The sequence below is a fragment of the Pteropus medius genome, unplaced genomic scaffold, assembly GCF_902729225.1.
Source record: "Pteropus medius unplaced genomic scaffold, Ma_sr-lr_union100, whole genome shotgun sequence".
NCBI classification, from domain to species: Eukaryota; Metazoa; Chordata; class Mammalia; order Chiroptera; family Pteropodidae; genus Pteropus; species Pteropus medius.
This window is the reverse complement of record NW_024349797.1, coordinates 7,310,435-7,326,964: the sequence shown is the minus strand read 5'-3', so window position 1 is coordinate 7,326,964 and position 16,530 is coordinate 7,310,435. Positions and strand designations below refer to the sequence as shown.

The window sequence follows — 16,530 nt, the reverse complement described above, 5'->3', positions numbered from 1 at the left end:
CTCCTTTCTTTCCTGGTAGCAAATACCTTTACCACATCTTAGCTAGATTTATAACTTCCCAGTCGCTTTTAGGTGTTAAAAGACTGTCCAGTTTAAAACTCCAATCTCAACTCTACTTCAAATCTTTCCCTTCTTGATCAAAATCTTGATTCTGGGCTCAAAGGGACAGAAGAGAAAGAGTGGTGGTTTTCACTTATTTCTCTCCCACTCCTGTACCAAACAATGTGTGCCTTTTGTGAGTATATGTAGGGTGGGAATTGGGGCCATGATTTTGTTTTCTTATTCTCTTTTTAAGGCCTATGACCTCTGCTGTAGAGGAGTGGTTAGGGAAAAGAATAGAGGAATGGCAGATGGTTCTTGATTCAATTGTTCAGGTTGTATTTCTCTTTCTGTAGCTTGTCTTTGCTTCTCTGGACAATACAAACTGGCCTGCTGTGCTATTTGTATAATGGGTCTCCAAATGCTGATTCTATAATATGTCACATATATAAGTTCTTTGAAAATAGCCTAGGACTAGGACTCTCCATATGATATTAGACCCATTTTAGGAGTTCCCACACTGATTCTACCTTGCCCACTCAGCTCCCACCCCCAATATTACATAGTATAGGTTCTTAATCCTGGGCCCCCTTGCCTGGGGTATTGGCAAGAAAAGCTCTAGCCAAGGTAAATACCTCCAAGAATAGTTCCAGCCCAGTTAGATGCCCCAGGAGAAACTTGGCATCCTTGCCACACCATAAAGTAGGTTTCCAGGAGCTCCTCTGCCACCTACTTTCACCTCTCTCACCAATTCTTTTATTTAAGGAAGCATAATATAGACCAGTAAGTCAGCTACCTAGGCAACCATCTAAACAGAGAATAAGAACACTAGCCTCCCGTTCTACAGGCATCCTCCAATCATTAAGAATAAGTCTCTTCTCACTTGGTTATTGTATGGTTAAGAGGTGGTAGGGTGGCTACAGAGTTTCTCTCAGCATTCTTGACTCTATGCAATCTGCCAACAGAGAGAGAGATAAGATCTGTAATACTGACTTTCATTTGCCTGGAGCTGATAGTCAAGGCTGTAAGGAGGTGTGAACTCTCAGAGAGAAAGAATGTAGGGAGAAGAGTTGAGACTAGAATGTAGAGATTACAACATTCGAAGAGTGGAAGGATGGGTCGAGGCCAAGAAAGGGTCTGTGAAAGAGAATTTTACAACAAAAGGAGCCCTGTTCAATCCCCTCATTTTCTATATCAGAAGGCAGAAGGAAAAAGAGGCTGGGGAGTTCCTTAAGGTCACACAGCTGATCTGTAGCAGGCTTTAACAAGATCCCCCTGGTTGCTGGTGTTACTGGTGAATTTTCAGAGAAGTAGGAGAAGATCTGGATTGCCTCTAATTGGGAGCTCAGACAAGTGAGCTTGCAAAGTGAACCAAATCATTTTTACCCAGAATCTCAGGCCCTCACTTTGCCCTGAGGATGTATCTGCAAAGATTAAAGTAGCCTGGTTTTGGAACGGCTGTTTACTGGAAGCCTGTGCCACTTTCAAGTTGGATGGCTGGAGTCACCAGAAGTCTGGTTTCCAGGTAGGTGGAGTTGTGATTAAAATCATTTGGAGCCTGGATCCTTGGCAATTCACTGGCTTAAAGAATTACAGCAATGGCTGATGGAAAGAAAGGATTCTCATGTGACAAAAATAATTTCAGAAGAAAATTTTGAGTGTGTGTGACTCTTTAAAACCATAGATTAGAGCTGTCTGTTATGCTTTTTGTTGCATGTTCAAGGTAGAAAACCTACAAGTGAAACTGATATAAAATATTCTTTCAATACTAAAAAAATTAACTATTTTGATTTATTTTCCCTCAAATAGCTGAAATGGACAATGATTCTTTGGTAATGCACTGTTAGAGAAATGGTAGGGAAACAGATATTATGATTCCTGAGTGTATCATACAAACCTACATGAACTCCTATGAAGGGCAACTTTTCAATATATATCACATTTTCAAATGCACAGATCCCCTTTGACCCAGCAAACACCTTTCTGGAAACTTATTCCCCCCAAATATGGCTTAGCTACCAACTGATATTACTTACAAAGACATTATTTGAACAACAAAAGATCAGAAACAATCTAAATGTCAGTTGGAGGAAGGTTAAGTAAATTATAGTATTGTCATAGAATGGATTATTATACACCTGCGAAAATAAAAATAATGTAATGATCTGAAAAATCTATATCTTGCTGCTTAAAAAAAGCAAGATACACCAAAGTTGGTAGATTATGCTGCCTTTTGTGTAGGAAATGAAAAAAATATTTTTGTGCTTGCATATGTAAGAAGTGAATCAATGTGGTTACCTGAGGATGAAGAAGGGTCGTGAGGCAGGGGTACGAGAAAGACCTCTCGCTGCGTATGTTTTAATGTTTTTTTTTGAGCTGTATGAATATATTTCCTATTAAAACATTTAAAAACTTTAAAAACAAAACGATCACTTTTAGTAATCTTTTTTTTTCTTTAGAAATAGAGCCTGCATTCCATTATGAGATAATTACTTATTTGTGGCTTATTGATTAAAACTGTTGGTGTTTGGAGAAAAGTGTTACATGTAAGCATCAGGTGTTTTGAATCCAGGTCCATCAATTATAATTGTATGATCTCAGATCAGTCTCTTCTCTTCGGAATTCAGTTTTCTCATTAGTAAAATAAGTCACTTCGTTTCTGTTATTCTAGAGCTGAGCTACTCTTTTCTTTCTTTTAGCGAAAGATTAAGGAATGTGTTATCCTGACGTTTCCCTTCAAGAAATTTGATTAGGAACACTGGCACTGCTGTATTTTGGCATCAGGATTCTTTGGTTGTAAGCAACTGAAACTGACTCGGGTTAGCTTAGGTACAGAGTAGCTCACAGAATCAAGGAAGAGCTGGAAAAATATATATAGATATATTCCTTCCAAGGCACGTCTGTTGGATTATTCCTTTATAATTTGCTTATGTGACTATGTGTTTCTGATCAAGGTTCAAATTCCCCGGAGAAAAAGTATCTCTCTGAAGGAAAAGGGAGCAGGGTCCTGCCATTGCAGCCATTCCAGAACTCATGTCGTGAGGGATAAATGAAGGGATGCTGGGAAAACAAAAACAATATCCATCCAGGAGCGTATTCTTCTTAATCGTGTTGCTCTTCAACTATGCAGTTGATTGGAGCTGATGGGCTCCATCTCATATCTCTTCCTATAACTCAAGATCAACATCATAATCTGTGTGGGAACAGTTAAAACTAAGGTAAATCATATTATTGTTATAAGAAGAAATTCTATCCTAAGACAATATATCATCGTTGTAAATTAAGGTTGAGGAAAAGCTATTCCAAGGGTTGGAGGATAATTCTTAAAACTGGAAAAAAAAAACTTAAAATTCACAGGCACTTGAAATTATGGCCGTAATATTTATCTCATAATAGTTTAAATATTTCTGAATTTCATGAGCCACTTTTGAAAGGACTACCATTAAGAGATTTTTATGTTGAAATTGTCCATCTTTGAAGCAATCGACTTTTTCATTGGAACTTGTCCTGTTTGCTGTTTCACGTTTTTCCTTGCAGTAGTTACTATTCCAATTCTTAATAGAGGCCCCTATAGAATTGCTTTCTGAATTAGAAGCAATTTCTCTGATCTTCAAAATTAATTCCTGCCTCCTACAGATGAGAAAACGGAATCCGAGAGAGGTTATATAAGTTGCCCAAGGTCACAACTAGTTGGTTGTAGAAATGGTACTGGACAATAGAAATCTTGAATGTGAGATGATCTTTTTCAGTATCCCATGTCAGACAATCAGTCTAGTTCTACTTTTAGTTGGGTCAAGCCTAGGCATGGAGAGGTAAGGGTCACTGCGGCGATTGACAACCTTCTGGGTGTATCTTACAGCCTTTGTGCTATTCTAAATATTTTCTTTCATCATGGCCTTAAGAACCGTCTTTTAAACACATTACCAAGTTCTCAGAGATGTGATCCTCTAATCTCTCCCTTACTATTCTTCTGTATACTGTTAGCACAGTTTGAAAGCTTATGTCATCCTGTTCACCATCTTTCTGTATTCTACTGGGGGAAATCCCTGCATTTTAGTCTTCCGAGATCTTGAAATGAAGAGTTGCTTCATTATATTAAAATCCTAATAAGAATGGTGATCCTTTCTTCCAGAACAAACATGCATGAAATAGGCTATATTTCTTGTTAATTTTCATATAAATTTCTATAGTAGAGAAAAGCATGCTTCAGTGTGTTTAGTTTTTACCTTTATTTTTGCAATCCCTTCAGAGCAGAACTGTATATTGTGGAATATATCCAGGTCTCGGTAGTCAATGTAAATATAATAAAGTTAGTCTTTCTTCTTCTCTTTAACCCTTCCTTTCTGTTCTTTCTTTCGCTCTTTCTTGTTTTCTTTTGTATTTTATTTACCTTGAAAGAAAGAATTCCAAACATCTTCTCTGGTAAGGTGAATTATTTCTCTTCTTTGTCTAAATTATATCCAAGGTAAATGTAGCACATCCCCAAATGGTTAGACTTGTGTGTTTTTACATCCTGTCTGGCATGTTAGACATTGTTACAGCCACTTGAGATTTCTGGTGTATTTTATGCAATTATGCCTGTTGTCATTTTGTTGTTTTTCTAAAGGGTCCTATTGAGATCCTCAGACTTTCATCTTCCTCTTCTGTTTGGGGTCTTGTGGTTTGTCTTAATTTTGTTTGATCTTTGTTCCAGAATCATCTCTTTTCTTCCCTCTTCCTTTCCTCTCTATCTTATCACTATCTCTTCTTTCTTTTTTTTTTTTACTTCATTCTGAATCTTTTTCACTCATTCCTTAATTTATTTGTTCAATAGATATGTTGGGGTCTACTCTTTCCCAGACACTGTGAAATCAGAGATAAGATACTTTTTCCTCTTATAAACTGGAGGAGAAAGAGAACCTACTTTGTAGTGTTCTGAGAGATAAGATTCTACATATAAAATGCTTAGAACAGTGGTAACCAGTCAGTACTAAAAAATGTTAGCTGTTACCATTATTTAAGTCAAAATAGCCTTGCATGTCTTACATAGTAGAAAAAGATCAAAATTTTCAGGACCCCACAGTCCTTGGCTGTGCCTTCCTATCCTCCTCTCATAATTCAGTCTCCAGTCCTGGGAGACTTCTCCTGGTGATTGAGTTAAGGAGATCTGGTCAGCATAGATGGCTTTATGTTTTTCCTCTCTTCTTATTTCTGCCAGGTAAGGCCTTTTTTTTTTTTTTTAAAGGTTTTTGTTTGTTTTGAAGATTACTGTTCTTCATATACTTTTTCCTTGATCTGTTTATGATCACGCTGCTGTCCTTGGCTTAATGGTGAACTTTTATGCAAAAACAGAGTTATAGATCATGAACTCTGGTTGGGGCCTAACTGTTCTGAAAGACCATCATAAATTTCTTTAAATCGACTTCAGTTTTCCAATTGCTTGAAGTCCATTAGAATTTCACCTTTTTTCTTCTCTCTAATCGCTTATGTAGATGGGGATCTCTCAGTGTTTTATAGCTTTTGAGTTTACCTCTGCATCGACACCTTTTTCGCATGTATTTTTAATATCTATTACAAAGTTCTCACATCTTGTTCTTCCCTTCAAGCATGTTTTAAGTACTTCCTGTTATAGCTGACTCTGCCCTCCCCCGACCCCAACCATTGTATAACTGTCTAATTTCTAAGCTTTGGAAGACTTAACTTTAGCAATACTGTTGTGTGAACAGAAAAGATACCACTTTACATTTCAGATGGCTTCTCTTTCCTTGTATGTTCTGTTCGTTTTCCTGATTCAAACCTTTTTTCTGTTTATTTATTTCAAAGAGCATGTCATCATAATACTATTTAAAGACGTACTTTTTAAAGGTTGTGCCCCTCCTATTTTTTCATACTCCTTTAAATTTTCAGCAGTTTCCTAGAGACAGAGCTCTTATCTCTTTCTAATAGTTCACATTCTTTTCCCAGAAAGAAGGGAGAAAATATGCAATTCTAAACTTTTTGACCAATTATAACTAAATTTACATCTTTGGAGTACTTCAACTTAGATCTCAGGTCCTTCTAATATCCTGGGCAGCCGAGGTTACCTCCTCTTGGGACCTAGGTTCCGTGTCTTTCTTTTTGTATTTAGATTTGCTGTTGTGCATAAGTAACATCCATTTACTTTTCTTTTCTCAGAGCCAGACCCCTAGCCATTGGTATTTCTAGCCATTTGTTTTATATTACATGTTTCTATTTGTACTTTTTCCATTTTAATTACTCTATTGAGATTTCTTTCGAACATTATTTTCCTATTGCCTTTGATTATTCATTCTGCTTTGTCTATTTATCTCAGGCTGAGTTACTCCTATCCCTACAATAGTTCTGCCTTTCATTTATTTGATAGGAATTATATGCTATGCACAGTGCAAGGCCTTGGAGATGTAAGGGAAAACAAGGCAGACAGGCCTCTCTATTCTCATAAAGTTTTCATATTAGTATAGAAGACAGACAAACCCAGTAAACAAATAAATAATATAATTTTAGATAGTGACATATGTAATGAAGAAAACAATATAATATAATGAAGTAGAGAGTTGAGTTAAGTAGGCAAGCTATTTTTTTTTTTTAAATAAGATGATTAAGGTCTCTCTGAAAAGGTGACTTTGAGCTGAGAACACAATAAAATAAAAATGGAAAAAGAGCACTTCAGACAGAGGGAAGAACAAGAGAGAAGGACATGAGATGGGAATGAGCTATATTCAAAGAACAGAAAGAAGGCTACTGTGGGTGTAGCAGAGCTAGACCGGGCAAGGCGGATAGGAGATGACACAGGATGCTGTTGTCCTTTCTCCTGGAGGCCACTATAGAATTCCTTATGGAAGGCTGTAAACCTTGGTACTGATTTGGGATTTTATTCTTAGGGTTATTGGAGGCCACCAGATGGTTTTTTTGCCAGGAAATGAGAAGACAGTAGTTTAAAAGATCACTCTGGCTACTGTGTTGACCATAGAACTGTGAGGGAAAAGGAACTAGTAGAAGCAAGGGAACAATTTTAGTTGGAATGGTGTTTTGACTTGTTAAATCCAAGTGATCCAGACTGACTTACACAAGGACATGTTTTATTTCACATATAAGAAATCTAGCAGAAGAGCGGACTTCAGCGTTTGTTGTTTTAGCAACTCAAGAGTATCATCAAAGAGTGCCCTCTGTCATCCCTGGATTTTATCTTCATGCTAGTCACAGATAGCTGCTATATCTCCTAAAATGACCCAGTCCAGAGATAGAAGAGAAATTATTACAACAGGTGGCAGTCTCTTAGCAAGTGTCCTGTCTTCCAAATTCGCCCCATACCTTTTTAACCAAAATTGGTTTCTCCCAAACCCATCACTTTCGGAAGCTATGGAATCATCAGTGTTTACTTGGACCAATGATTTGGGGATGAAATGAATAATAATAGGGAGTCAGCTTCGGCTGCTGTAGTCCAGAAGGAAATAAATACCAATGCCTAGCTTAATGTGTGGTGTATAGGAGGACCTCAAACACAGCTAAATCAAAACTAAAGCAAAAAGAAAAAGAAAAAAAAGAAAAAAACCTGCTTCTTTATACACTTCAGAAAACCCGATATATCCTAGAGGCATTTCTTTTTCCAAATGAGGCCGTCTTGCCTATAACACAATAAGAAGGTATTCAATTAACTTTTCCAGTTTGCTTATAAAGAGAGTATTTAATTGTCTCTTGCATGACAGGCAAAATTCTCAGATGTTTACACTGAGACCTGTGTTAGATTGCAACCATCCTATGAAGTAAGTATTTCTAAATCCACTTTTCAGGACAAAAAACTGGGCCTGATTAAACCGATGAAGGTCCTATGGCAAATTTTGTTGTTTGCCAAAGTCCATGAACATTTTTTATAATTTTAAGAATAAAATAAAGGTAGTTTTATGGTCATAGTTGGATCTGCATACCTGAGCATTCAAAAAAAAAAAAAAATTCCAAATAGATAGCTTACCTAGATCTTGGTAACTGGATCTCATTTTTAGCTTCCAAGGGCTCACTGGCAATATGAAAAGCAATAATCTTCAAATTGAACAAATAAAGATCAGAAGTGATAAATCATTTAGAAGCAGGCATATCTTGTTTATCTGACTACTCACATGTAATAAAGACAGTGACTAATTATTTTTAAAAATACTTTGGTTAGAGGAGGGTGTCGTTTTATGTATGTTGAGGAGCTAATATTTTTTGAAAGGGGTATTTTGAAAGACAAAGTCGACAAAAATTACAGACTCTTTCCACCTAAAGTCAAATTATTTATTCCACTGAGTCTGAGGTTTTGTCTTTGTGTTTTTAACCTCTGCCTCAGTGTGTGTTCTGCACAGATACTGACCAAACCATAGTTACTGAAATGTAAAATTAGGTGATTTAAAGATTCACTTCTGATTCCCAAGATACGCTCCAGGGCATACTGTGATGTGTTTTAGGGCATAAAATAATCTCAAGCTGGGCCTAAGGGGAAGAAATATCTCTGCAGTAACAATAAATATTGCATAGTGGTGAGGTGGTTAGAAAACAATGTTCTTAAAACTTTTCCCAAACAACTGTACTTTTCATAAAATCAAGTCGTAAGGCAGGAAAGTAAGCTATATCAATTGCTGACTTCACAATACAATGGAAACCCTCTAAGTTATTCAATATGTTATAAATTGTTCTCATTAGTTGAAAGATAAAATTCACTTTTTTTTTTCTAAACTAGTTTTAGATCAATGTGTGGAGCTAAAAATAAATATACAGCCTCTGGGAGAGTTTTGGTATACCCAGATTTTAATTTGTCCATGGTAATGAGGGAAAAAGGAGATGATAGCTCTTGAATGTCCAGTTCTAAAGAATGGCATGTAGCTGTAGAAAACAAGATAATTCTACCAGGGCTTTGATTGATCTGTCATTTGCATAATCAGGAGCAAAGGACAGTCTTAGAGTATAGTCTTCCAAATAACTTTTATCTGTGTTACTAGAAAACAATGAAACATTGACTCAATGCTTCCTGAACATGTTCCTTTCTACCCTCTGGCAGAGCTTCTAATAAGCGAATTGATCAGAAAACAGTGGAGGAAAGTAAGCAGAAAGAGAAACAAGGAATCTGGGTTAATTTCCAAACTGAATAATCAGCCTGGAAAAAAAGAGAATTGGCAAGGCTGTATAGAAGGTTCCATGATTCCTTCATCCCTATTGTGGCAGTAGTATGTGAGTTGGCAAGAGAGACCTCTAAATACTATGGATAAACCTAATCATTTCTCAAAGGCTCCCATTTAACTAACTGTAATTTAAGATTACACAGCCCTACCTGCCTTGCATACATCCTCTTCTGTGTTGAGTCTACAACTTGAGAACCTAACAATCATTGCTCTGAATGGTGTATTAACATGGAATGTTTTGTAGTTGGTGGCATACTTGGGGATTTGCAAGCCTGGCCCAGGAAAAAGAAAAAAATCTGTCTTCCCTCCCTGAATCATGGAAAAACTTGGGCACTACCCCAGGGGCTCACATTCCCTGATTCCCTGTTCCAAACTTCTTTTTATGATTAAAAAAAAATTCTGCTCATTTGTGTTGCTCCAAGTTGGTGCAGAGAAACGACTTGGGTGGAACTCATTGTCTTGTGTCCCAAACAGCCTAGATAGTGCCCCAAATAGCAGAGATTATTTGAATCCTTAGAAAACCTACAGAAAGACTATACTTTCAGGGATCATTTCTGTAGTTTGTTGCTAGAAAGCCTGCAGAGCTACTATAAATACATTGATTTTACATATAAGGAAATAGAACTCAGAGAGTTTAAATGATTTACCCAACTTCACACAGTGTCAGAGCCAGGATTTGTACACAGGTTGGTCTGATGCCGAAGATTATGCTGTTTCCAACATACTATGTTATCTCTCAGATTTATAGAAAGGGAGAAAAGTAAGCACCAAGAGGTAAAGTGGAAAGCTGCATTTCTAAATAGTTCTTGAATGAAGAAAAAAAAAAAAGCGGAATTAACTAGCAATTGGTTTCTGGATTTTTTTTCTCCTTTATACTTGCTAAAAATTTTTAAATGAACATTAACCACTTTTCTAATTAGTAAAAGAAGAAAAAAAAAAAGAAAGGAAAAGAATTGCTCTTTTCCATAAATGCAGAAAATGGATCTGGAAAAAAAACCAAAAAACAAAAAAGCCTGTAAAGGAATTTCGGGTAAGGAATGTTCTTCAAAGGTCAAATCATCACTGTGAGGACTGGGTCAGTTACTATTGGTTTCGTGGATTCAGTTCTTAGAATGGTCAATGTCACACAGCAACCTTGTAATTTTCTTTCCTTTGGTCTCTCCATCTGTGAGTAGACTTAACCCCTGTCATCCATCTAGGAGAATGAGATGTTCTAATGAGTACAGAGATGTGAAGTACTCTCAGAGGCTTGGTCAGAAGGCCCTGGGTGTAGAGAACAGTGGTATAAGTAAAGCTGCAAGCCAGAAAACATTCATAATTACTTGATTTATAGCCCACAAGGCTTTAAACACATCACAGAGAAATAAATGATTGCTAATGTACACTCACAGACCTTGGTATAGCATAATTGCATAATAAGAATTATATTCAGTGAAAAACCAGCCTTCGAGTTTCTCATGTGAGATGAGGAGCCACTTCTAAGTTTTGGATCACAAGCCTAGGTAAGAGAGATACACATAGAGTTTCGAAATTTAGAAAACAGGCTTTTGGATGGCAAATCTTCAGTCCCAGTGATTTCTCAATTTAGAGATATGTTGCCATAGAAAATACTGGGAACAGAAGCTTAGCTTAATAAATTACACAGATGATGTAAGGCAAAAATGCTCAATCCTATGCAATATCATCAATTGCATAAAAGAGTTGTCCTACTGTCTGGAGCAAAATAGAAAGTTCAATAGAACTTTCTATGATGATAGAAATGATCTACTCTGAGCCATCCAAAACAGAAGCCCTTAACCATGTGTGGTTATTGAGTACTTAAAATGTGGCTAGTGTGATTGAGGAATTAAAATATTTATCTTATTTAATTTTAAATAATTTGAATATAAATTTAAATAGCCACGTATGGCTAGTGGCACAAGTCTAGAGACAAGTTAATATACCAGAAGTTCTTATTTCATAGCCCCTGCTTGAAGCATGGTTAATTCCACTGGTCAGGCTGGCCTGTCAAACTCAGTAGGGTCAGGAAAGCCCTCTCAGAAACCAGATTTCGGTGAGAGAAGAGTCTTTCCCCATTATTCCATGACTCTAGAAATTCTTAAACCAGGGCATCTCCCCACAGTAAGGAATCCAAAAGCTCCCAAAGCAATTGTTGGCTTCTTCAATGGAGTGGCAAGGGACAGACTGACATAGGACTTTTAAAAAACACTGATTCATTGTGAATCCCTCTGTATGCATTCATTCACTTAAAAAATATTAAATGTCTGTCACAGCTCAGATGATGTTCTCTCAAAGGTAATTTTCCACCGTTAACACTTTGATGTGCTGCCTTTCACCTCCACTCCGTATGAACATCAGTGGGGCGGGGGAGGTGGGGCGGGATAGCATAGAGGAACCACCTTTGGGATTAGACCATCACCAAATAGCACCATTTCCCAGAACAGGGTTTGGTAAATTTTTTTACTATAAAGAACCACTCAATAAATATTTTAAGCAACATGAGCAATATCATTTCTTTTTACAACTATTCATCTCTGCAGTTGTGTAGTACCAAATAAACCACAGACAATGCAGAAGCATATGATCTTGACTGTGTTCCAATAGAACTTTATTTATAGACACTGGAATTTATATTTCATGTATTTTTTTGATATTATAAAATATTTTTATCTTGAAATTTTTTAATAATTAAAAAATATAAAAATTATTTCTTTGCTCATGGGCCATACACAGACAGAGGGCAGAATGTTTGGCCCATGGGCTGTTATAGTTTGCTGTCTTCCGGCCTAGAACATAGCACACTTTTATCCACAGTTTTACTTTCTGTAGTTTCAGTTCCCCATGGTCAACCTTGGTCTGAAAATATTAAATGAAAAATTCCAGAAATAAACAATTCACAAGTTTTAAATTGTACGCTATTCTGAGTAGTGTGATAAAATCTCATGAGTCTCGCTCCATCCTGCATGTGAATCATCCCTTTATGTCCATTATATCCATGCTCCATATGCTACCTGACCATTAGTCACTTAGTAGTCACATTGGTTATCAGATTGATTGTTGTGGTATTGCAGTGCTTGTGTTCAAGTGACTCTTATTTTACTTATAATGACCCCAAAGGACAAGAGTAATGATACTAGCAATTTGGATATGCCAAAAAGAAGCTATAAAGTGCTTTTTTTAAGTGAAAAGGTGAAAGTTCTCGACTTAATTAGGAAAGAAAAAAATTGTGTGCTAAGGTTCCTAAGATCTATGGTAAGAATGAATTTTCTATTCATGAAATTGTGAAGAAGGAAAAAGAAATTTGTGCTATTTTTGCTGTCACACCTCCAACTGCAAAAGTTACGGCCACAGTGCATAAGTGCTTAGTTAAGATGGAAAAGGCATTAAATTTATGGGTGGAAGACATGAACAGAAATGTGTTCCAATTGATAGAATGTGTCATGCCAGAAAGTACTGAGCCTATAGGCAGACTTCAGCAAGGGATCCCCTGAAATGAATGATATCAAGTCATTTACTGGAGGTAAGGGATGGATACACAGATTTGGGAATATGTTCAGACTGAAAAATAAAAAAAAAAATTATTGGAAGTAGAAAAGGGGACAAATATATGGAGAAAGAAAGAGATTTGACTTTGGGTGGTAAACACACAATGCAATATACATGTGATGTGTTAGAGAATAGTACACTTGAAACCTATATAATTTTATTAACCAATGTCACCCCAATAAATGTAATAAAAATTTAAAAAATTAGTGGAGGAAAAGAGAGAAACCACATTCATGTAACTATTATTGCAGTGTATTTTAATTGTATTTTATTATTAGTTATTAATCTCTTACTGTGTCTAATTTATAAATTAAATTTTATCATAGGTGTGTATGTAGGTATAGGAAAAAACAATATAGGGTTAGGTAATATCTGCAGTTTCAGGTATCCACTAGGAGTTTTGGAATGTATCCTCCATGGATGAGGGAGGACTACTGTAAATGAGAAAATGCCTATAATATAATATAACTAAAAATTCTTTATGAACATAATTCTATAATATTCTATCATGTATGTGTGTGTAGTGTGTGTATGTTGAATTTTACTTTTGAATTTTTAGGATTTTTTTCAAGTTTTAATCAAAAATAAGATGAATATCTTTGTAAAGACTTTTATTATGGATAATTTATTATGCAAGTTGGAAGGTGTAAATATTTAAATATTTTTACTATGGTGTTGCCAGTTTGCTTTCCAAAAGTTTTACAAGCTATATTCCACAATAGTCCTGAGTCATCTTTCAAATATTCTGTGGTATCTCTGTACCTTCATTACCTAGGGTCTTAATCTCATATTTAAAAAGTCCTTCAAATCTACTTTAAAGTAGACTGGTACATCCTAGCTGGAATTTTCTTAACCAGCTGAAAAGTGTGTGTATATATTTATTAAATTAAAAAACTCCTACCAGGAATCATACTCTTCTGCCATTAAAACAATAGGCATGAGTTTACTCGAAAATATATGAAAGGTTAGTCTTATATGGCATATATAGATTTAGATATGCCATGAGCCACAAGAGAGTCTCTTCTTGAGAACTTGAAGAGCCTAGGCAAGAATTGGTCCTGAATGATTTAGACTATTTGGAGCCTTAGAATGGGTTTAGGTTCAAGTTACATTTATGAAATATCTACTACAGCATAGGTCTCCAAGACTAACCAGCTCATAAATCAGTGAGCGAGAGGCTGAGATCAAGTTTTATCCTTCTGTAGAGAAATGCATAACTAAAGCTAAATGTAGTTAATTTAAATGTAAAAATATACTTTACATTTAACAACATTTTGTTATTAAAATGTCTTTTCTTCTGAGAAACTATGCTGTTCTATAATTTTTTTTCACAATATTTGACAAAATAAGCAACATCACATCCTGTGGGTCTTACCTAAAACAAGATATGTATATTTGAATATATAGTACCTTTATATTTTATATATTACATATGTAATCTATTTTATACGTAATGTGCATATATTTTATATATAAAATTTTCATGAAATCTACAAGTCTAGAATTATTGTGTTTAACATTATTGTGTGTGTTTAACATTAACAATCTGTGCTAATTGCTTCAAAATATCATAATTTACTTTTTATAGCCATTTGAGTTAGGTATTATAATCTGTTCTTATTTACAGATAAAGAAATGCAGGCTAAGAGAGGTTAAATAATTTACCTCAAGTCACACAGCTACCAGGTGGCATAGTTGAGACTTAAAATTTAAAGGCTTTTTCGCTGTCTACTCTGCTTCTTTATATGCTACCACATAAATAATAATAAGATTATTAGTGATAATCTGAAGTCCCTTCTAACCCCATGATTCCAATCATTTAAAAATTGGATTGTTTATTATTGTGTTATGAAAATAGCAGAAAAAACAAATATGAAATATTGAAATATTAATTTCTATAATATGGCTATTTTTTCATGGACTTATTTATGATTTTTTATGGGTGTCTGCATAGTCCTATTATGCATATTCTACCACCTGACAAAGGGTACAAAATTATATCAGAACAAGTCTTTTGAGTTGTGCCATCTTTCCCAGAGTGATTTCTCTTCAGTTATCATATAGTCATGGGACAGCGGGAACGCCATTGTGACTTTCTTTCTTACACTAGTAATGGTGTGTTAATGTACCAGTTGGGATTGAAAGTGATGGATAATATTAATTAATATTAAATAAAAGTTATAATAAGTTTCTCAAAGGAAAAAGACACTAAAGAAAAGTGCACAATGGTAAGTTTTCTTTGAGGGGAGCTCTGGGAAGGGAAGTTTAATCAGACATTGTGGGCTATGATGGAATTGTCCAGGTGAAGACCGAGAGGACAGGAAGATCACCTGGAAAAAAAAGCAGCACACGAGGGCTTCGAGATGTGATGATCAAGAGACGAATGGCTTAAGTGGAGGCTGTCGCTGGGGTTGGAAGCCAAAGTATGTGGGACATTTAAAATTTTTTATCCCCATAGTAATGAGAAGCAAAGTGGAGGCTTAAGCAGCAGAATCGCATGGTGAGATTTGCATTTTAATAAGGTTACTTTGGCTGCATGTTAGGAGAATGGATTAGAAGAAGAGAAAATATGCAAAGCAGTCATTTTAATAATCTTGTTGAGCCATGATTGAGGCTTAAAGTAAGGTGGTGACAGTGAAGATGGAGTAAAATTGATGTTTATGAGCATTATCCAGAAGACAAAATTAATGCTTGAGCTTCTGGGGACAGCAGTTTATCCTCTTTCTCTATCCTCTGAGTTTGGAATAAATTGAGGAAAGTTGACCCATGAGACAATTACATCATTCAAGGGAAGCTTAGGTGTGTGACCAATTCTTTCCTAATGCATTCTGTCCAAGTCTAGAATGTGAAATGACCCACTAAGGGAGTTTTATAGCCCATAGATCCACTTTCCTTGGATTGGTATCTCATATCTGTGCAGGCCCCATCACAGGGACAGAGAGAGAGAGATGGGCTTCCAAACCGCCTCTGCAAGCCAAAGCTGGGCTCTGACTCTGGTATGAGTCCACCTGGAAGCAGAAGGGCAGAATGCACATGCTTTTTTTAAAAAAAACATTTATTGAGATAACAATTTACAAAGCGTGATAGGCAAATTAACAGATGCTCAAAGATGTCCATAACTTAACCCTGAAACCTCTGAATATGTTATCTTCTCTGATGAAAAGAACTTCACAGATGTGATTAAAGTTAGGGATCTCGAGATGGGTATTGTATCCTGAGTTATCCAAGTGGGTTTAGTCTCATGACATGAGTTCTTAAAAGCAGAGAACCTTTTCTGATTGGGTTAGAAAGATTTGACAGGGTACTAAAGGTAAGAGATGTGTGAGTTTGCTTACTTCAAAGATAGGAAAGTAGTACACATACCATAAAATTTACCTGTCTAAAATGAAAAATTCAGTGTTTTCAACATAATTGCACATGAAGTAATTGTGTCTTTATAGATTTGCCTGTTCTAGACATTTAATGTAAGTGAAGTTGTACAATACGTGGTCTTTTGTGACTGGCTTCTTTCAGATACTCTAATGTTTTTGAGGGTCATCTGTGTTGTGGCACGTATTAGTCCTTAATTCCCTTTTATTGTTGAATAGTATTTCACCGTGTGGGTGTACCACATTTTGTTTATTCATCAGTTGATGAGCATTTAGGTTGTTTTCACTTCGCTATGATGAATAATATTGCTATGAAATTCATGTACAAGTTTTCATGTGCACATAGTTTCATTTCTCTGAGACATAACTAAGAGTGAAATTTCTGGATCATATGGTAACTCTTTGTTTAATATTTTAGGAGCTGCCAA

At 35.9% G+C, this 16,530-nt stretch overlaps 1 protein-coding gene and 1 pseudogene across 1 annotated transcript in view; both read left to right on the top strand.

The window, feature by feature from the left end:
- The first annotated feature begins 247 nt into the window (after window positions 1-247).
- Window positions 248-16,530, top strand: part of DIO2 (iodothyronine deiodinase 2) — a 196,293-nt gene continuing 180,010 nt past the window's right edge. Inside the window, exon 1 of the mRNA XM_039883951.1 lies at window positions 248-1,564. The gene's annotated coding sequence lies outside the window, so the exon portion shown is untranslated. The remainder of the gene's footprint in view (window positions 1,565-16,530) is intronic.
- LOC120619966 (uncharacterized) lies at window positions 9,718-9,823 on the top strand (annotated as a pseudogene).